Source organism: Prinia subflava, chromosome 4 (genome assembly GCF_021018805.1).
Source record: "Prinia subflava isolate CZ2003 ecotype Zambia chromosome 4, Cam_Psub_1.2, whole genome shotgun sequence".
Taxonomy (NCBI): Eukaryota; Metazoa; Chordata; class Aves; order Passeriformes; family Cisticolidae; genus Prinia; species Prinia subflava.
In genome coordinates this window covers 54831829-54855006 of record NC_086250.1, presented here as the reverse complement: position 1 = coordinate 54855006, position 23178 = coordinate 54831829, and the positions used below count along the sequence as shown (strand labels likewise).

At 36.8% G+C, this 23178-nt stretch overlaps 1 long non-coding RNA gene across 1 annotated transcript; it reads right to left on the bottom strand.

Moving 5' to 3' along the window:
• Positions 1 to 4699: 4699 nt before the first annotated feature.
• LOC134549388 (uncharacterized) lies at positions 4700 to 18039 on the bottom strand. The gene is made up of 3 exons (XR_010080087.1): positions 17631 to 18039; positions 15011 to 15165; positions 4700 to 4777 (listed from the first exon to the last, which is right to left on the bottom strand). It is a non-coding gene; the product is annotated as an uncharacterized LOC134549388 (long non-coding RNA).
• Between the last annotated feature and the right edge of the window lie 5139 nt (positions 18040 to 23178).

Genomic DNA, 23178 nt, shown 5'->3' with positions numbered 1-23178 from the left:
CAGCAGAATGCCCAGAGCTTCTTTTAGGCAATGTCCAACACATGCTGTGAGGAGCACACCACCTGCTGCTCCTTCTGCTTCTGTTACTCTCCTGCAAACACCACCTTTGGTGCCAGAAAGCCTGAACAAAAGATAATAGAACACACAGCACAATATCGGGATGTCTATAATTGAAGTTCTCACATCTTCTTTCTGTCTTTACTGTTGTCTGTATTTTCTCTGTTCTGTTCCTATCAGCACTGATTTTTAGTTTATAATCTTCTGTGAGCTACAGTTTCTTTTTTTAAGATTCTATTAGACATACCCAAACATATATACTTGTTCCTTTTATACATCAGTTTAAAAGCAAAGTAAACAGAAGACCACCTGGCAGATGATCTCTTGGAAAAAAGCAAAGACCTTCACACTAGATTTGTTATCTTTCTCCATTTATGTCCCTAAGGAGTTTCATTATAGTGACCAAAATGAGCTGCTTTTCCTTACCTTATTGGTTTTTTAACTGCTTCACAAATGTCTAAAAATATGTTAATCATTGAAATAAGTAAGCCAAAGAAGATATGTGTGCATATATAATTTTAATTGTTTTTAATTATCTTCTAGTAATTAGACAGTGGAAGCTTTCATTAATTTACTCTGTGATTGAGAAACAATGGGGTACAGGACACCATCCACAGAGGACCCTTGGATGAACCTTGCCTGGTTCACCACCCTGAAGAAATCATTTTGTGCCTTCTGGACTCTCACAGCTAGCACTGCTGTGCAAACTTTATCAGCAGCTTCCCTGTCCCCAAGGCAATTGTCCCATTTGGCCAGGTGACAGGATGCCCTTGGAGGCCAGGAACCAGAACTAATATATTTTTGACTGAGGGACCCTCAGAATTCCAGGGTCTTTACTGGCATTTTTTCTAGAGCAAATGTAAAAAGCCTATTTTTATTTTATTTTATTTTATTTTATTTTATTTTATTTTATTTTATTTTATTTTATTTTATTTTATTTTGCCCTGGTCTTTGCAATGAGAGATTGTTAACTTGCTTTGACTTTCAGATCTGTGCCAACTAAGAGGGACAAAGTTGAAATGAAATTTATTGCTCTGTCCTCACTGTAATATTTGTATTAATGTCATCTAGGATAATGCAGTTTTGTTTTCACTAGGTTTTGCTGACACAGGATTCTCTCATTACTAATTTTTTTGAGGCTAAAGTCTCTCTTTGCTTCACCACCCATGGAATGGATGATGAGCTAATCCTCTTGACTCACAGTGGTGAGACATGCTTTGCACAGAAAAAGGTTGTGTGGGGCCCAATACACAGAGGCTTCATCCAGCTGAGGTCTCTGGGTCTATGATTATATCTGCATTAATAAAGCACTTTGGGAGCAGGACCACATTGGTGCCCATTCAGAGATCTAACAAACAGCAGCAGAACTGAGCACAAGCTCTTGTGGCTGTATACCACTAAACAGTCCACAGCTCTCAAACATCCACATTGGTTAAATATCAGCATGATCCCTAACACAGACTTGAGTCATGCAAACAACTCCTCTTTCAGATTACATTTGGACATTGTTTGGATGTGCTGTACATACCAGAAATTATTCCTAAAGATGTATGACAATTGTCTTTGTGAAGGGTGAAAGTCTGACCAATATGAGATAGGACACAAGCTCAGAGCTAAGAAACAACTTCTTCCGCTTTATTTAGGAGTAGTCAGTAGATCAGCTTAAGAAAATTCAAAAGAGGCTCTTGGGCTGTTGATCTGTAAGGTACTCAAGATACTTATCCCAGGAGGAGAAGAAATTTCCTATAAAATTCAAGTGTTTCCTCCACAGATGCCTCCTAGCGATTGGAGAGTCAGAATGGATGACTGCTCCCAAGATATGAGCTGGTGCTGAAGAACACAGAATAATAACTTCTGTTAGTGCAGTCTAAAAGAAATCTGTATCAGACCAGGAATTCATGTCCTCTGTACAGAGAGTTATCCTGAACTAGACCCCTCATGACATTTAGCGTCACAGAACAGAGCACAGTCTGGCATTGGGGTTCAGTAGGTGACAGTGAGGCTTCAACAGCAACATTTTATAAGAAACAGAAATTGCCTCCACGAGGTGAAGGTTTATATCAGCAGTTGTTTGCTGACAGTTTGCTGGGTCAGTACTTTTTGCAATATAACCAAACCAACTCAACTTCTATATTACTGAGATAGTAGCTGGAAAATTTTTAGTCCTTGGCTATTTTTGTTCTAATTCATAAAAGATATTTACAGTGTCTTGATAGTAAAATGAAGAACATTTCAGTTTACACTGCTGTTGTGAACTATACGTCCATCAGCTGTACATACTTGGTGTGCTACTGGACACATCGTCACCTGCAGAGACATTAACTTTCTGATTTAAAATTCCATTGATCTATAAGTATGGAAGATCTATGAGTAGATAGAGTTTTTTAATAAAAACTGGTACAACATGAAATAGTCTGAACATTTTAATAAAAAAAGTTATAATTGCTTTTCTATGTTACTTCGCTGGGTTTACAGCTGAGACACTGAAAAAATGAAAACTCTTTTGGATCTATTGTGAGATCTTGCTTTATACCCCAGCAGGTTTGAGCATATAAGTTGATTATACTGCTTATCCCTTTGCTTAGTTAAAAACAGCACAGTATTTCCATTAGAGACATCCCTTTACAAAATCCTCACACAATATAATAATCTTAGATATTTCTTCAGTTTCTTTTCATTTGCAATCTATGAACAACACAATAAATCCACTAGAATTACAATGATCTCAAGCACATGAATCAGGGACATCAAAATGTAATTACATGTATGAGACTACATGAAGCATCCTTTACTTTTGTTTCTTTTCATGAATGCAATTTCTGTTGCTTTTGCTTGCTAAAGTTCTCATGAAATAGACTGTGGAGTTCTATGATGGCAATTAGTACAGGAGACAGAAAAGTTATCTTTTTACAGCTGGATATTATTGATTTTTTTACCTCATAGTAATCATCCCAACATTTTGTAGCCTTATAGATCTAATAGTTATAGCATTTCTTAGTGTTTTATACTGTGTGGTGATAATAATAAATATGAAGAGCTTTTTTCAGTCTTCAACAGTTTTAGTCCATGATACTAAATATCCCCTAGCCTGTTGTAAATTTTGGAGCTTTCCTATAGTTGAAAGGCTTGCTTCTGCAGAATATTCTATAATGGCAAACATACAAAAAGCTACATCTGCAAAACTGTATGCAGACAGGTATGGATTTTAAGCACAACATACTGAAAGGCACTTGAATCACTTTGCTACTTTGCATGATTTGCAATCCTGGAACATAACAGCCAAAAATGGATTTATTTATTTATTGCTAAAGATTCAGCTAGATTTGAGAAAAAAAAAAAGTTAGCAATCAACCCCAATCGTGAGTTGATTGAAATCATATAAACATTATTAAACTGAATTTATACAGATATTTCCTTTAGAAATATGATCTATTTATTCATTTGGGTTACAATTTTTAGGCTGACACTTTTCCACATCTCTCCCAGTCTTGAGTCTCCATGCCTGGAGGTATGTAAAAAATGTGTGGATGTAGCTCATAGGGACACGATTTAGAGGTCGACTTAGCAATATTAGGTTTGTAGTTGAAATCTCTAAGCATTAAAGCCTTTTCTAACCTAAATGATTCTATTAAATATAGACTCTCTCCTTGCTCTTCAATTCTGAGATAACCTTAGCTGAAGAAATTCTTGTACTATACTCCTTTGAAAAACCTTGAATAGTAATGTCTTACAGTGGACTGTAGTTCTATACATGTACATTTATAAAGGCCTGGTGCACAATGGTCCTCTGAGTGTAATCCAGTCACACTAGTGGAAAGATTACTAATGGGGGTGAAGCGATAATTATTGGGTTTACATGTACAAAAATATTGTCTGTCCATTCTAAAGCTTCATAGAGCCAGCCAACTACACTCTGTATAGTTAAGGTGATCGTTTTAGTCTGTAGCGAGGAAACAAAGTCAGGAAAAGGCTAGAAAGAGCAAAAGTACTCTTGGAAAGCAGTTTTAGTCTGAATGTTCAAAATAGCTTTTTGAAAGAAGTGGAATCTATTCCCTTGTTATAGCATGAACAAACCAGGACACTCAACACTGAAGTCGTAGTGCTTAATTTGGTCATTTGCCTCTTAAAATCAAGTCTCTTGGTACTCTGCAGTCCCTACTGTCTTGAAAAATGTCCCAATTAAGAAGAAGATGGAGAAAGTAGGGCCACCACTTCTCAAAGAGGTGAAAAACACAACTTGCAATATAAAAAGAGGGCCACATTATTTGTCAGTAGGAAGGTGGTGATGCATTAAAGAAAGCCAGCCTAACCATAGTAGGGGGCTGAAGTTGCAGGAAAGCTCCACAGGACGTGGAGCTAGGTCAGGATTCTTGCTTTTGGGGAGCTGAGAGCCCTACAGTTCTGCATTTTGCAGACATGGTGTGCCTCACTAGGGTGAGATTGCTGCACTGAAAAATGGACAGTGGCATGGGGCTAAAACCTCCTTAACATTCCTGGTTTATTAGCACAAAAAAAAAAAAATCATACTCCACACAATTCCCTTGCCTGTAATGAATCCAAACATCCAGGAGTGTATGCATGTACGTGTGTGTGTGTACGTGTGTATGTATGTTTGTGTGGGGTTGTCTTTACATATTTTTACCTTTTTTTTAATTACGCTTTGTCAGAAGATTCAGAAAATGAGCATTCCAAAAGGTTTTCTTTCCTGAACCAGTTCAGCCTGAAAGACAAGAAAAAATATTACTATATAATCACAAACATTCTGCTGAAAATTTAATGCAAGGAAATGTTCACACTTCCAAATAAAACTGCCAATTATGGTATATCAGATCCAGGATCCTTATTTTGCTTTCTTCATCAAAATAACCTATATGATTCTCCTTTCTACAATATTTTTTTTATTACACCTATTGACAGCAAGGATGGTTTCATATCTCAAAACCACCACTGAAAGATAAAAGCATAGTTAAAAATCCTTTTCTTTTACAAAGACCATAAATTTAAGGCCCAGTATAGAATTTAATGGGAATACTTTCAGCTATAACTTTAAAATTAAGCATGAAATCTTAGTACTATTAAAGTAGGTGCTTTTTTTAAGGAGCAATTCAGGTAGAAATTAGATTTTATGTTGACCTTCCCTCACCCCTGAACATGACTAGAGACATGAACAGAATCCATATTTTATTTATTCACAATTTGTTTTAGGTTCTTACACTACAGTGCTGGGTGTGGCACGAATATCTGATGAGACCTGGTTCCTAGATAAGCTATTTAAGACAACAGGTGGAGGGTGAATAGGCTGGGTCAATGTCAGTGCTGACAAACAAAAAAGGAGAAAGTAAAAACCATTAAATAACTGAGACAACATTCATAGAAAAAGATGGGCCAACTGTTAAGCGTGGCGAGGGTAGGTAACATTTAAAATTCCTCATGCAACCCAGCCAATTATGTGTTTAAAGCATATATTTCACCATTCTTTATTTCATTCAAGCCTGTTCTCTTTTTTCTGATCTACTTCTTTGGTTACTTCTCTGAGGAAAGTAGGTTTTTTTATCTCTTGGTCACCCTACCTGCTTCCAGCAATAGCTGTGCATCTTACCACCAAATAGGTTTGATAGGAACAGTACCAAATACACTAAATGGCATTTCTCAACTGTTCACCAAAAGGACCACCTAACAATCCTGGAAACAAAAAACCACCAGCTATTTTATATTCCAGTGGGGTCTGGAAGCCTGGGGGAATGATGACGTTAAAAAAATGGCACAACTTTGCTTACCTGTTTCTTGCTGCAGAAGATGCAGTTGCAGTAGCAACTTGGTTGTGACCTATCTTGTGACCAGTCACCAGCCAAGGTGTGGTGGATGGTGTGAGGTGGGAAGAGTTCTGTCCTCTTTAACACACTGCCCCCACAAAGACTGTCTAGACCAGCAATACTGCTATAGATGATGAGCTGCCCCTCTGGGATTCTGAAAGCTGAGATGTGGGCAGCACTCATAGGCAGCTGCCAAGACAAATTGTGGCTCCAGAGTTCAGTAAGTGGAGACAAGTCACTTAATCTACTTAATGCAACATTTCATATCTAGCTGTTCTGGGGCAGATGTGAATTAGGCAAGGAGAGAGAAGGGATGGTTCTTCTGCTTATGGATAGAACTCAAAGTGCTTTGGACTTTTGTAATAATTCAGAAGCTCTCAAAACAAGTTCACAGATGCAGTTTTGAGACACGACTTCTAATTTTGACCACAGAACTGAAAATTTAAGTAATAACGGGATTAAAGCTTTTATAGCATTTACTCATTTCTCAAATCTATGCAGGTGTAAAGTCATACTGTTGATAGACTTGCTAAATTCAAACTAACTTTTTGCTTTACATGATCATGCCATTGACAAATCAAACTGTGTTGAACCATGACTAGACCATTTATATGGCATCATAATGACATTGCCAGTAGCAGTACTTGTACCTCTCTGAGCCAAGGGAAATACCAGCAAAGTTTTTCAGATACTTCAAAGGAGTGTGGGTATCTAGAGCACAATATTTTATACCCACCAGGGTGAAAGAGAGGGCCAAGCATCAGATTTAGTTTGGGAGCTTTGTCCTTTTTATTGGATTATCTAAAAGAACTTTGAGCTTTATTTCTAAAAAGTCCTATTTTGAATCACTAAAAATTCAAGTGTCTGGATTCTTGAAGATTTGGCGTATATTTTACATGCAGGCATATAACTGGATATTAACATTTTAACATCTGTTGCATTTTCTACTCTAAATATTGGTTTCCTATTTTTCTTCCTGTGGTTTTATTTGTCTCAAGATAATGTACAGTATGTGACAGACCAAATTTCCACAAACAGTCAGAGACACTGATTTTATTTTCTCAGGTGAGTTTAAAAGGAATCACAATGGTCATTTAGTCTAATCTCATTTACTGCTTTCAGACAACGATTCATGCATCTATCTAGATTGTAGCCCAGATTTAAAGGCTTTGCCTGCCTGAGATTTAGCCTCCTACCCTGCGAGCTGTGTTTGGTACCTGGTTATTCTCACTCACAAAAAAAAAAAAAAAAAAAAGGAAATTTGATTTCCTGTTAGAGGTCTGACCTTAAATTTTAGACATTTTACACTTTTTTTTACACTTTTTTTTTCTGTTAGGTTATAGAGTCGTTCACAAAATTTAATGATCTAAGAAATACACCATAAAACAAATTCTTCCCCTATGTCATGACCCATCCATACAAAAAGTTTGTGTACATCAAAACTATAGTTCTAAGAAGTTTACACTGTATACAAAAATAAGCAGAATTCTAATAGATTAGGAAGCCGAGTGTATTTCAAAACTGACAATGTCAACTGGGTCAGTTTTCACTATCAACAATAAAGAGTGTGTCTCCACCTAATTTGATGTGAGAACACAATGTGTGGGACACATTTAGTGGGCAACCATGGTTGAAACAATGAATACAAATAACAAATCAGTAAACACTGAAGGGAATATAACCATTTAGAAATTTAACAATTTCTTTCTTCTTCAAAAGAAAACGCATGGGATCTATGAGCCCTGTGTGAGAAAAGACAGTTTGAATATAACAACACAGACAAATTTGAACACAACTAGCACAGCATTGTTTTCAGTGACAGAGATGTTCTTCATAGGAGCTAATAAAATACCATGGAATGAGAATCCCTGGGTCATCTCCTTGGACTAAAATGACATTAAACCTCAAAACATGAGCAGTGCTAATATATGTATATTAAAAAGTCCCGTTAAGTAGTGAATATCTATAAGGTGGCAAAATTAGAAATTCAAGAGAGTGCAGAAAGTAACATAACAAATCATACCACACTGCCAGTGGCCAGAACTTAACATAGGATCACTCATCTCTTTAGGAAGTTGATTGAGTCATGTAAAAATAAGAAAAAGTTGTCTAGTTTTAATCATCTTTGTTTTAAAGCAAGAAGATATACAACTGCTTATCATTTCAGGAAAAAAATATTTATATACATACATATATACTATATATACATATATGTATAGATACAGATAGCATTTTATATCTTACATTAATTTCTGTATTTTGCAATTTATGTCTTTGTATTTTATATCAAATATGCATCACAAAGGCACTTCTGTTGATATGAGTAGTCAGGGCAGATTTTGCAGAAAGTGACAGAACTCTGCAAATGCTGAGCTTCAGACTCCTCAAGTAATTCTGTGTTTTGCAAGAGAGGTCAAAAAAGGTTTTGGATATGAAAATATTTTCCATTGGGTTGGCAGGAAGACACAAAAATAAAAATCTTACTGTTTAAGATGAAGAAAAGATGGTCAGTAGGTCAGTATTAAGTCAGTAGTCTAGTAGGGGGAACCATTAGTCATTAATGATATTTATGCACTTGGGAGAGATAACAAAATAAATCCTTCTGCAAGTTGCATACAATAACTTGAAAACTGTAGAATAAACATTCAACTTCAGTAGAATATTGTCCACTACTTATTTAAAAGCTCACTAGCACAGACAATGTTGAAAACATGCAAACACAATATCAAGAGAAAATCAGTCAGCATTAAACAACTCCTTGCAAATGGTTGAGAGTTACAGCAGAACAAAGGACCCCTTATCCTCTGTTTATTTCCTTGAGCCCTTTAGCATTCATTATGCACTCCACTGCAGCTAAGGTTTCAGCTGAGCAACCTGTGCTTTGTCCCAGCTTCAGGACTGGTGGATAAAACAGTAGCCTTGAAGGTGCCAATAGCTACCCAGCACAATTTTACCTGGGCACAGGTCTGATTCTTCTGTCAAGATTTAATCTGGATTTGGATGATTTGGGAGTACTTGCAGACAGTTTGACTAAGATTCCACCCAGTCAATTTTTAATGAAATATTAATAGGGCTCAGTAAGAGAGAAGAATTTTTACTTTTTTTTTTTTTTCTATTTTTGTTGGGTTTTGACGAAGTGTTCAGGCTAAATGTTCCACTTCCACACAGACCATCTCACAAAATTTGGGTCTGTCACTGTTTTCTCAAAGCTGTGCAAGTTTCTGAGTTTTCAAATCTGTTGATCAAGATGGCTGACAGTGTGGCAAAATGTAACAGATGCCTGGAGTCTCAGTTTGCAGAGATCATTAAGTCACAAGCAATTCTCTCCAAATAATTTCTGATAGCCTTATATAGAGATTTTATCATTGCTTAAGCAAATTGATAGGATATATAAACTGCCAAGATTTAGTCTGTCTTCATAAATTTTCCTGATGAAAAATATTTGCAGATTAGAGAAAGCCCATTTACTTCCAGTTTAAAAATTAATATTTGATACAGTAAATACATATTTTTAGATTGCTGTGTATTTTTCTGTAGCAGAAAACATCCTTGACACTTTCTTTTGCTTTAGAAACTCATAAGCAATTTATGAAATACAAAAATATATATTTCATAAATGTAATAAATATTTCATAAATATATGAAATAGATGAGATAAAAATCTTTAACCTTATTATAATAAACTGAATTATTTCACATGCTTTATGGAGGGCTGGGCCATCAGATTTATTTTTCAAAAATAATATTAATTAAAAAAAAACAAAGTGGTGATCAATTTTATTCTGTCCTATTTTTAAACCTCTGGAATGAACTTTTGCTCTATGATAAAATAACGAGTTGCCTTGGTTGACCCTAGTAGACATAGTCTTATTTATACTTGCTTATTGAAACAGGAATTACACTCAGGCTTTAAAAATAGAGTTTAAAGGAAAATATAATTATGAAGGAAAGCTTAAAATTTAAAATGCCTTGTATTTTGTTTCCTAAGCATCTGATTTTCTTCGTCATCTACCAAATAGCCAGTGATAATTTCAAGTGAAAAGGACAGAACCAGTCATTCTCAATAAGCAGATCAATACATATTGAAAGCAGATGAGACATGATTTAAATTCAATATGTTTTAAGACCAAATATTTTGGTCATTCATCATTTCTCTCTACATCCATGTGAAAAAATAAGAATTAAGTTTTGTGGAGTGACCAATGTCTTCTCACTTCTGATTCACACTAATCTCGCCTTTAAGGAAAAGAGATTATTTTAGAGGGGGAAAGAAACTGTGTAAGAACCATTGAGCATTGGGTGGGGATCAGGTTGTTACCTGCTGTTTCAAATTTATATTTACCATTGGACTGGTAAATAAAAACCATGCACAGATTGAACAAATGTGGAAGAACTGAGGAGACCTATAGAGGCAACAGGAAATAATTCATGGTAATGTGGTTCCTTCCCATCTCCCCAGCCTCTTTTTTCATATGCAGTTATTAAGAGAAACAGCGATTTAATTAGAATATACTGTTTCAGAAATCATATACATCAATGACCGGGGTCCAAGCAGGTACCCAGGGTCAAATCAGGCCATTTCAGCAACTTGATCAGATACTAATGGGGGTTGTCAATTTTTCCAACCCACAATTTCTATATTTCACATAAAGTCTCAGGAAAGGGAAGAGCTGGCATAAGTATCTCTGCTGCATTAAGAGGTTTTATAGACCCTGCAATGTCTCTGTGCCATTTTTCAGAACACTAATAAAATTATAGCTCTTGTCTCCAGGGAGAGGGATATCTAGAGCCATATATAGAGCTATCAAAATACCATCTGCTAAAAGGGAAAGTGTTCCTACCACTTTTATTCACTTATGAAGGGGTTTACTCCTTAAATAGAACGATTTTTTTCTAAGCTCAAATTTGTAGGAATAAAAGAGGGAGAACCTGGCTTGCCATAAGCCATTTGTCACCCCTGAAACTACATTTACATTTTCCAGGGTATGATTAGAACCAGAATATTTGCCAGAAACATTTGAAGTTTAAATACATGTTATTGCAGTTTGGTATCTGTAGAGGTTACTGGGCTGTATAACATTTAAAAGTGGAAAAAAGCCAACATTTTCAAGTTGTTTGGATTGTAAACATTTAGAGATTACATACTCATGTAAAAAAAAATAAAAGAACTTTGTTCTATTTACATGATCAGCCATTAAATACATTATAAAGAAACCTCTTCATGACGATGTTGTGCTGTGTTAAAAATTGCTTGTGTTGAACGCATTATGTTTCTTTTTATAACAAATATCTTTAGGCACAGGACTGCATTAGAAGGGCCAAGGAGGCATCCACAAGGGAACTCTGGGGGATGAAAAAATGGCTTTAGAAGTTAACACACTTCCATCTTTTTCCTCTTATTCCTAAGAACAGCCATATTATTCTATGGGCATCCATAGAAATTGGCTGACATCTAAATATTGGTGCCTCCAAACCATCTCTTTTTGTAACACTTCAGAGGCCATTTCTGAGATTCCCCCTGCCTGAGACACAAGTACATGAATCAGAGACATAGAAACACATAAATCATAGACTCATAGAATATTTTCTATTGAAAAGGACCTCTAAAGGTCATCCAGTCCAACCCCTGCAAGTGAGGTTTCTCAGAGCTTATTCCAATCTAATCTTGAATGTTTTCAGGGATGGGGTGTCTAACACGTCTCTGTTTCAGTGTCTACCATTATAAAAAATTACCTCATTACAAAAAAAATCTTCCTCCTTATATCTAACTTAAATCCACCAATCTTTGGCTTAAAACCATTGCCCTTGTTCCTTCACAACAGGCCCTACTAAATTATTTTGCCTCCATTTTCTTATAAATTCCCATCTTTCTTATAAAGTCTCATTGGAACCTTCACGTCTCCAGACTGGAAAACCCCAGCTCTTCTAATCTCCATGGCCTTAGTCTGGACCTGCTTCAACAGGTCCATGTCTTTTCTAGGCAATCTGTTTGTCTGAGGAAAAAAAATGTCACAATCTTTATATGATTTAGAATAATTTCCACTGGAAGTTAACTGAAAGTCTGGAAAAGATTTAGTAATGCAGGACATAAGTGCAGGAGGCAGTTTTAGCCACAAATTTTCTTTAGTGGGAGTAAGATTAACAGTTCCAAAGAAAGTGAGGTTTGCATACTGTAGTATCTTATTCCTAAAAGGAGCTTAATTTGGTCAAGCAGACAGACATTCTCTTGTATATGATCAGGAAAAACTAAAACCTCCTGATCTGACTATCAGACAAGTAACAAGCAGGTAGATATTCACAAAAAGTACTATTTGTCTCTTACTTTTGTTGTAGAAGTTCTAGTTAACCGTAGACTGAACCTGTGCTCAATATTGCAAGTCCAACCCTAGAAGACAGGTCATTGCATAGCTAAGGGCACTTCTGTGTTTCCAAACATCCAGACTAATTAAGTCAAGCTGACAAGAACATTTACTGGATGTATTTTCCCTTTATGTTGTGCACAGCCCACAGCCATAGGGTCGGGGAATACTTTCCATTTTGATTTAGGCTTTCTTGGCCTTTTATGTGTCGTCTAGTTGGTTTCTGTATGTAATTTTTTAACAAAACCATGAAAATAAACTTTTTTCATCACTTCTGTTCCTATTGCTGCTTGTCTTTGACATAAATCTGGTCACAGAGGGCATCCCTTTTACCAGACATTTTTGTCAGAAAGACATGGCTGCCTTGCTTACTTGTTACTGTGGACAGCCTTGCACCTCTGTCTCACGTATTGTTAAAGGAGTGTAAGAGGCAGTTCACTGGAACATAAAAATAATCTGTGTTCAGTAAATAAGAGTTGTATAAATAAGATTAGTATCTACTAATATCTATTCTATGGAATCTTCATCTTTCCCCATTTTTAACCATGTTTTATTTCTGTCCAACTTATTATTAAAAAATGTTCCCTTTTTTGTCTGCTTTTCTTTTCCACCTGCTGTTTTCAAGACGACAAATTCTCTTGAAGGATAAAAGTATACTGTAATAAGGAACTATGGGATCAAGGCCAAGGTAATAGACTATCAAATGAAATCCATCTGAGAAGATGCTGAGCTTTTCTTTTTGAAAAGGACTGAGCTGTCTTTTTCATTTTGCAAATGGAACTAATCGTCTAAAATAGTGCATCTTCATTCCAGTGCAAAGGACTACATTAGGACCCTCCCTAGATGAGTAAAAGTGACTGTTCACTACATATACATAGAAATTTGAGCAGCTTTTAAAATGAGTTCCTTTTTGAGATATCTTAATTCATGTAGTGGTTTCACGCTTGCAGAATCTACTCCCATTCTGTGGAGATTGGTGTAGATTGAAAGAGGTGAAAATGTTCAGAGAAAATAAAGGATTTCATTGCCATGCTGTTAACCCCTGACTGGTGAATTGCTGTATCCTGCTCATGGAAAAAACTCAGCTTGTTATGGGCATTATGGGCAGATAGTAAAATTATGGGCAGATAGTAAAAGGGAATGTTGTCTCAGTGCAGCCTGCCAGACCAAAGCGTGTGAGTACTTGTGTGTACACATCTGTCTATGTTTGTAGGGCCTCAGTATAGTACTGACCCAAAGGGAAGTGTTGATCCTTATGGCATACATGTCAGGAACTGGTTTTACAACATGTAGGGGGAGAGCACTTCAGGCATTCTTTTGTTTAAAGATTTGAATAAGCAGGTTTTTCGTTTTCATAGGATGAATTGGTATACTACAAAAAGGAGATGTAAATGCAAACATATTGTATCGTATCACATTACTGATTAGTTTGTATTTCAGAATATTAATATGAACTGTAGCAAACACACTGGGTTGTCTCAGTTAGATACACACTGTGAATATGAATGGCATTTGCCCCAGGATTTAAGCAGGTCTTGAAGCTGAACAGCAGAAGAGTTAATTTATGGCACACAGTAGGACTGCAATGCCTGGAATTCTCCATCAAGAGCAGAATCATTGGAATAATTTAACTTAAGGAAACTGGGCATGCAACATGATCCTGGGGAGCTTTGCAATTAATGTTCTGTCTGCCACATTAAAGATTTACCACTGAGATGGTCCATTTGCATACAACATACCCCCAGTGCCAGGAAAAGCTTCACTTACTTTCACCACCCAGTACGGCACCAGACAGCAAGAGTGAGATGCTGTTTTGATTCAGTTACTGCTCAGCTGTATATCAAACATGTTAGAGAAACAGGCCTTGACTTCAACATGTTTGGTTTGGATCAGTGAATTGAGCACTTGCAGAGCTCTGGAATACAAATGATCAACCTATCTGTCTGAGCACTCTCCCTGTTGGTGCCATCCTCTCGCTGCCTATGGCTAATGCAGTAATATGTATGCAGTGCACAGCATCCTATGTGACTGCCACTTGACAAAATGTGCCAGATCATCATTGTCTCCAGACGAGACAGATTTATTATAATTCAATATGTTCCTAGTGAGCACTTTTTTCTGTCTTATGTTACAGTCTGCATAGCATTCAGAATAATAACTACATGCTCTCATGACATTGCCGCACTGAATTCTTGTGGCTGAAAAAATCATTTCCTTGGCTCTGACAGAAATTCACCCACAGCAATATCTTCCTGTTGCTGAAAATAAATGTGGGATTTCCCTGCTCCATCCCAAAATAATAAGTTCATGAATTAAAGCTAAGTAGAGTGATTTTTATTTTTTTTAATAAAATGTGTTCAATATTCAAAAACTGGAAAGCCAGCTTTGCTGCGTCGCATTGCAGATAAAAGCCCATTGTACAAGGGAGTGAAATTATGAGATTCCAGATGCAGTTTTTTGTGATCTCAAAGTCAAGTAAGGCATAGCAAGACTCAGGAAAGGCTGGACAGGACTAACAGCTGTTCTTGTTAAATTAAAGGTACTCTATATGTTGGACACCTGATAATAAAAACAGAAGTGTTTACAAGTGGTCCACATAGACTACTCAAAAATGCACAGGTTTCACACTTTCTGAGAGAATGATGATCTTTTACAGTGAATCAGTCATTTTCGTTGACTTTAGATGCCAGGATGACCTTTACAAAGTGGTATAGATAATAACATTGAATATGCAATACACCAAACATGAATATTGGCACAATTTGGCTCATGAATATTTACCATCAAGACTGCTGCTGACAGCATCTCAGCAGCCCTAATCTGTAGGCTGGCAGTCAGCCAGGTTTCCCACTTTTCCCAGACATAAGGAGGAATTTCAGCCCTACTGGCCAGGAGGCAGAAAAGGATCTGGCATCCCAATACGATTTGCACTCCATCTGTTAAAAAATAATAATTCTCTTGTTAGAGGTAATGATGAAAGCAGATTGTCTAGTATGCACCACACCCAGGATCCCCCTGCAAAGCCTGTTAATGCCAGAGCAAGCATCACAGTGTCAGGCAAAAATGTACTTTGCATCCCTTTGAAATTTCCCTAAGGCATCAACCGTACCTTGAACAGTTCATTGAGCTTTTTGGGGGTGCAGGTAATCAAACCCCTTTGTGAATATCAGGGCTAGACATTTCTGTCATATGCTCCTGACTGTAAATGACACCTGGTTGTTGTGCTTCCCTGAGAGTTTCCTGTATCCACCACAATCATCACCCCCTTTTCTCCCTGACCATGCCTGGAATGATGGCACTTGGGTCACATCACCTCAGACCCTGGCTCAGGGACACCCAGCCCTGGGCAGCCTCCTCACTGTCTCACAGATCCTGCTCTTACCCATTTCCGTCTCTCCTTTACCTTTAGTGTTGCTAAATAAGCCAGTTATTTTCCCACTCCAATGAATATAAAGGACAACAAAGCCAGTGATTAGTTAATAGACTAATTAGTAATTATTAGTAATATTCAAATTCCTTGTCTCCTTCTGAGGATTTTGGTGGGTTTTTCTTTTTTAAGCACCCCATCTTCCATCCCCCTACACCATTCTCACTGTGTTAACCTTCCTTCACGTGTCATTTTATTTCTGTTATTGTTGCTTTCCGATCTGAAGCCCAGATCTGGATGTGTCAGCTGAGACTTCACTTGTTTAGTGGCAGATTTATCTGCTGGATGAGGTGTAACCGGATGCTGGATGTTTTAGTGATGCGTCCCAGCAAGGTATTTGCCTCTTTGAGAGAACACTTCATTAACTAGCACCTGTGAGCTCAGATCTCAGTTGAGTTTTTGCAGCACAGATCATTATCTGGTTATTGTCCATTTTGTATTTGTGCATTTTGTTTGTCCTACAAAAGAATCCCTCTGCACTGCTCTTTATTGAATATCATCTTATATATTACAAACCCTTCACCAATTTTCACAAAATTTTGAAATCTCAACTTGTATCATTCTCTTCCTTCCCCCTCTGCTTATTTTAACCAGTATGGTATTGGCATTTTAAAGGATATCTCCTATTATGCCATTCATGTAACAGTCATGATTAAGTAAAACTCAACAGGTAATAGATCCTGACAGAACTACCAATGCTCAAACTGAATATTTAGCATTTTTCTTTACAAATTTCATAGCAAAGGCAGAGAAAAAGAAGCTTGAAACCTGAAGCCTTTATGAATTGGAAACATTTTTTTCTTTTTATGGCAAGTCCTTATGGCCTCTTTCCTAATCCTGTATGGAATAATCACTTAACTGAGCATGTAATGAAAGCAGTGATCACAATGGCCTTCCATTACTTATATTTGTCAATTTGCTTTTACCCTAGGCCACCTATAACACCTACAAAAAATGCTAAGATTTAAAATGCTTGAATCTCTCAGTATACATTATAAAAAAAGCACAAAAAACTTTTAGCAGAAGTGTTACAAGAAAATAAGTTAGGTTGAATATGCAATAGTTTAATAATGACTCATTTCTAATATTTTTCCCCTGAGAATCACCAAATTCTACTGAAACACAAATGAGTCTCTGAAGTAAATCTCTGAGGTCAGATATGGCCCTATATTACATAACACAGGCACTAATGAATTTAAGGGACACACAATGTCATAACGTTAAATACCTAAGTCACAAAGAGTCCTCAAAGAGCTCTACCACCAGCTCCTACTTGAGCCACTGGCACATGTCATATTTCTTACTTTTTTGTAATTTGCCTGTGCTAATATATTGCTCCTCCAGGGTTTATCTGTTTCTGATACTTTTCTTGGTGCTTAAACAAAACAGGACCCAGGAGTTTTGCAGTCTGGTGACTCCAGGTCCGGTCCGGCCAGGGGAGCATGGGGAGATGGAGGGGCAGGAACAATGGAGTTGCCATCGTTGAAAAATAAAGAACTTTAGTAGTGAAAATAAAAAAACATGGAAACCACACAATCTGAGGGGCGACATCCAAGCACCTGGGGGCTGAAAAAGTTAACAATATATAGGAGTATCTGAGGGCAAGGTCCAATCCCAAAGACGAAACAGGAACATGACCCTTTATGTGACAGGTCCCAAAGCAACTGAGATCCAGAACTAGAAACATGGCCTGTTATGGAACGATTCTATTGGCAGACAAATTCCCATGGTTACACTCTTCTTACCATAACCTAACCAGATTCCTCCTTTTCAGTATCCCTCTTCCCACGGTCCCAGGTTCAAGTCTCCTGCATAAGCCACTGAGGCTAATCCCCCATTCATCCCAGCTAGTTTGGTTCCCACACAGGAGGTTCTTCCAACCTACACACTGGCAGTGCCAGGGCCCACTGCAAGCCCTCTGAGTGACCCCTCAAACAGGTGGAGGTGCTATGTCAGGTTCAGTGCATTTCTCACCACTGCATCCTTGTCTTCGCACACAGACTGCTCCACGTGCTGCACTCAGCTCTCTGCTCCATCAACAAAGCTGTTCAAGATTAGAGAGGATTGTATCTGAAATATTCAGTAAGAGCACATTATGTATTAATGTAAGGATTGTTCTGGCAAACCTCCATACAGAGCATTATCTGTCATTGTCCCATTTCTTACTATGTCTGCTCTGAGAAGACGCTGGTCTGCTTTGCTCTCAGTTACTGGAGATGTGTGCTGCTGGCAGCAAGGTCAGTACTCTACCTTGTCCTCTGGTAACTGGTGTGGCCCAGACTATAGTCTTGACACTTTTTATTGTAAAGTCCATTTTGTATTGTAAAACCCACTTCTAATTGTAAATCCTTTGTTATTTTCATAACAAAACACAAATACACTATTTCTCTTACCCTCTGTCACAATCCTCAACCTCCTCTTTCTTCTTCAACTCAGTGAATATTTTTTCATTCATTTTTAAAAATTTTTCTCTTTTTATTAATTAAGATGAAATGGTATTCTCCTATTTTCTCTTACAAAGCAGAAAAGAGATTCCATTTTTATAGGGAGAGATATTGGTGCCCATCTAATAGAACAATGGCCTTGAAAAAGTAAACAGGATTTCTATGGCATAGGAAGTGACAGTATTTCAAGATCACCTGTTAAAACAAATTCAAGGGAGAAAAGATTATTTAATTTTTAAATTGATACATGTCAAAGCTTTTTTTTTTAATTCAACATGAACATCCAGAGCACTGTTCTGATAAGAAAGAAGAAAATCAACCTAATGACAATTGACAGACTTAAAGATAGAATAAATTAAAGAGTGCAGAAATTTTTCTTGCTTGGCCTTGAATCTTCATTTCAAGAAAGCTGTACAATCAGCTGGAGAGAGTTCAGAGAAAAGACACTCATGCAGAAGGGGTCAAGTACTGAAAAACAAGGTCTCTAAAGGAGGCTTTCAGGAGTTATCAGAAAAGAAGAGTTTGAAAGTGATTACTCTGTAGAGGTATTTTACATACAAAGGAAAAAAAAAAGCCTGTGACAAAAAGAGGGACTCTTCAGCCTTGCTGACAAAAAACATAAGGAAATAAATGAAAGGAAGAGCTGGATAAATTCAACCTTGAAAATCTTACCCATAAAGACAGCCATTGTATTATAGAGGCAATGAAAGAAAATGCATCTCAAGGTTTGGAAAATATGAGCAGAGAAATGGTTTTAATGAAAAAAAAAAAATAAATAAATCTAATCTCGTTTCTAATATCAATTTTTGTACTGTGTTTGTACTATTCTTAATTGTCTCTATCACCACTCCCTTTAAAAAAAATACAATTTATAACTGAACTGAGATAAACATAGTAAGGATTATGTCAAATAGGAAAACTCATGTACACTAACATTTTCCTCCTGCATTAGAAATTCAATTTATGAAACAAAAAATTACTGCGGAACCCTTGCATTTTAGCAGCTCACCAAATGTGCTCTTGTGATTTAGACACTATTCGTACACAGCACAGACTCCCAAGATCTTTCCAGAGAGCAAGGACTGTTCAGTTCCTCATATCTTAGGCCCTCAAGCCCTAAAGCAGTGTGCTGAAAAGATGGGACCTGATAAGAGGAAAAATAAACTTCACGTCTTCTCTTCACCCTTTCCCAAACAGCAATCATTCTCTCTAAGGCTCCTAAAAGAGGATAAAGAAAGGGAAAGCATATTTCCAACATTTTGCTATCACCTGGGTTGGGGTTTTTTCCAAGAATTGCAAATATTTCCTAGGAGATGGAAATTCCAGTTTCCACTTGGTTTAGTATAAACCCATGCAATGATGTAAGTAATAAAATAATTCTGTATGTGAGCAATTATTTAAAATATACCATGGAAGTTTGATTCCCATCTTTTAGTCACGTTTGACAAGATTGGCAAGACCTTCATCCTACATGAACACTATGTATGTCTACAAGTCCAAAGTGGCTCTGAAAGGAGCACAGATCAAAATATTGAACTAAAAGACATCATAATTATCTACTAGCTAGAAACTTTGTGATGAGTGAATGCAGAGCTGACCTTTGGCAAATGGCCTGGACATTAGCACCTGTTAAGACATGGAGCGTATCCAATGCAAGTGTAAATGCTCAAAACTATCTGGAATAGCATTTCCCTCCAAACAGATCAGATTAAAGAGAAGACAATTACAAATATTTTCAAAAAACAGGAGAATTCAACCTGAAAAGAAGCATCAAAGTGTGAACATTTGTAATTGGGGATAGAGACCTTTTAACAGAGTCAGCAACAGTCAAAACTTGGATTGACACTGGGGCAAGCTGCCTCCAGCATCTCAACCTAAGCCTGAATCAGGCAGAGTGCTTCTCTGTAGGACATTATTCACTGTTTTTTGGCTAATTATATGTCATTAGTAGATCAATGACACACTTTTTAAATTTAAACTACATTATTTCAATAGGTTTTCCTTGCAACAAGACCTAATTAAAAAAATCAAGAAATATTTCTAGTCTTCCTATTCACTGAAGCCCTCCACAAGCTCTGTTTTCATCTAGCCCCACACTTAGAGGGATTCCCTTAATCCCATTTCTTAAAAAATGCAACACCTGCTACACTTCTCCCTTTTTTTTTGATTGGATATAGAAGTTCAGGTGCTAGACCTTGGAAATGCAGGCAAGGTTTTGTTAATAATATCCTCATTTAGGTGACAGAAATCAAGAAAAATTATGACAGATTTGGAAAAATAACTCTCCAAATCAAGCAACAAAACACATTGGTTAGTCTGGCATCTATTCATCCATAATACACCTACACTTTAATTCCAGGCTACTTTAGGTTGTTCTTTGCCTGTCTAGAATGTGTTTCATTGTATTGTTGTTGGGCTGTTAGAGAAAATGTTTCTTTCTCAGATCCACAGTACCCTTAATTGAAAGAGGTTCTTTGGACTACAGAAAAGCTGTACTAAATGTTGGCACTAAGCAACATACCACCCTAGCCATTCCTTTAATATCAGTAAATCATCTAGTTTGCTGTATGCATCTCTGTGGGAATGTGCTCATATATTGCCTCAACTTTCAACAAATTCCATTCAGGCTCGAGTAAGGGGAGAAACAGTTTCATTTAGAGACAACTTTAAGACATCTTGACATTTTGTGCATCAGATATCTTCTACTAAGATATTATCTGATGAGTCAAGATAACCTGACCACCAGCTAACAAGCAGGAGAGAATAATGTCATGAGAGAGACTACATTTATTTTTATCCTCCAAAAGTTCTTTCATGACACTCACAGATCCTCCACAAATGCAGTGGGGGTCTTTTTTGTAAACAATCTGCCACTATTAACTTTTTGTATAAACTAGGTCTTGTCCTGACTTAAATTGTGTCTCCATATATTTAAGGAAGAAATCTTTAGCTGTACATTAATCTCATCCCCTTTCTCACTTCTTAACCAAGTGCTTCCTACACTTGAAGCACAACACTGACCACTTCTCAGCCCAAGGAGCCAAGAAGAGCTCCTTAGCACACCAAAATATAAAGTGAAATATATATTTCATTCATTCAGATATATTTTTATATATATATAAATATATATATGAAATACACCTGGCACAAAGGCATTCAGAGCAAAATGAATGATCCTACCACACCCTGCCAGCGTGACGTCCTTTTCTCCACTGCAGCCTTGAGCTGCATTCCCTCCTTTCTGACCCAGCCAGGAGGAATGTCTCACAGCATAAACCATGGCAATATACATCTTACAATGTGATGACCACAAAATATATGTCAAACCCTCAGTCAGTTTAGAGCAGCATCTTCCTTGTGCTTAGCAGGTCACCTTGTCACAGTAACTACTACATTGGTATGACAGATTGTCTAAGAGTACTTAAAAATTTAGAACAGCACTCAGTGGGGGAAGAATTTCAGGCATCTGTATTTTGTTAGGTTTCATTAGTTTAATTTATTTGTTGTGGGCTACTGATACACAAAATTATTTTTTGTGGTTCCTTTTCTCAGACACCAGCTAGAAAGGGATGGAGAATATCGTGAGTCTGTTACAGAACTTAATGGCAAATCCTTGTTGAACTCGGCAAAAGTGAAAGAGGGCTGCAAGAGCTGAAAACACAGCAGTGCTCCAGAGTTAACAGCCACAGAACTTTTGGCAGTACTGACTTTTTTGTCCTGTCATCTAACAGTGTTCAGTTTAGAGAGTCCAAGATTCTTGAGACATAACAACTGCGAGTGGAAACAAGTATTAGGAGACTTTATTAGGAGACTTTCACTATTATGTGACAGAAGCACTAACCTTTCACCTAGTAAACTGGAATACTGTTTAATCATGTATTTTATACTGTATGTATGCCCTCTAATGGTAAATAAGAATAACTCCTATTGTTTCAAATGGAGCAGTATTCAACTACTTCTTGACAGAAAATTCTACCACTTTTTCACCCTTTTCTTCTCCCATCTCAGTGTGATTGAAGACTTCTGAGAGATTTATTCTTGCAACTTGTGAGGTTTTGTTCCTAATGCAAGACCTGCTGTTGAAAAAGGCCTGAGTTGAATAGCAGCAGTGCTGTGTTGCAGTGGAACAGGCTGTGACCCGAGGGACTCTAAATCGAAGGAATCCTTCCAGTAATACTCAGACTGCACTGGGAATAAACCAGCATAGGCTGGGAAATTCAGCATCTCAGCACCAACTGAAACCAAAATATATCTGAGGAACTGGAAGTTCAGAATCATAATATTCTTCTCTTTGTGTAAATTACAGCAAGATTGCTCCATTTGACTTAGTTTCTAGTCTAAATTAAGTTTCAAAGCTAAAGCACTGAGGTCAAGTTGGCTATATTTCAACTACAGAGTTTTTTGTTGTTGTTGTTCTGATGGTGTTATTACATTAAAACAGAAAATTTCTGGTTTTATTATATCAGTTTATCATGCCTTTGTAAATTTTTGGATATTATTTCTGCAAAGGAATCCTTCCAGCACATGATATAATATTATGTCATAGTATTAAGATCCCAGTTTTTCCTCTTGTTTTCCCCAGTAGAAAATTAGAATTATACTGTATGGAACTCATTTGAGTCCAGCCTCAAAGTTCCAAATGTCTGTCATAATAGTAAGATTATGCATGAAAATATTAATTTAATAACAATCAAATAAATAAAGCTAGTATTTTAATGGTTAGTATAAAGTAAAAGTAGATTGTGAATGGTTTGTGGACCAGTTTTTATTCTGAGTTTAGCCACAGAAGGAATGTTTCTCAAATAATGCAACCAAATCTGAATTCATTGTCTCTCATATAAATCTGTCACTTTACACAGTCTTTAAAAATATTAGTCCTCACTAACAAAGATAAACACCCTATATATTCCACCTCTCTGCAACTGTAAAATTTTAGGAATTACCTATATTAGTCAACTGTCTTAAAACTAGAATTTTAGCATTTTGATGTAACAGTAGAACCAACAAATATTTTCAGATGATTTTGACTGGCGTTACAGACCACTGTGATCCAAGTCTTTTTTTTTTTTTAACATTTT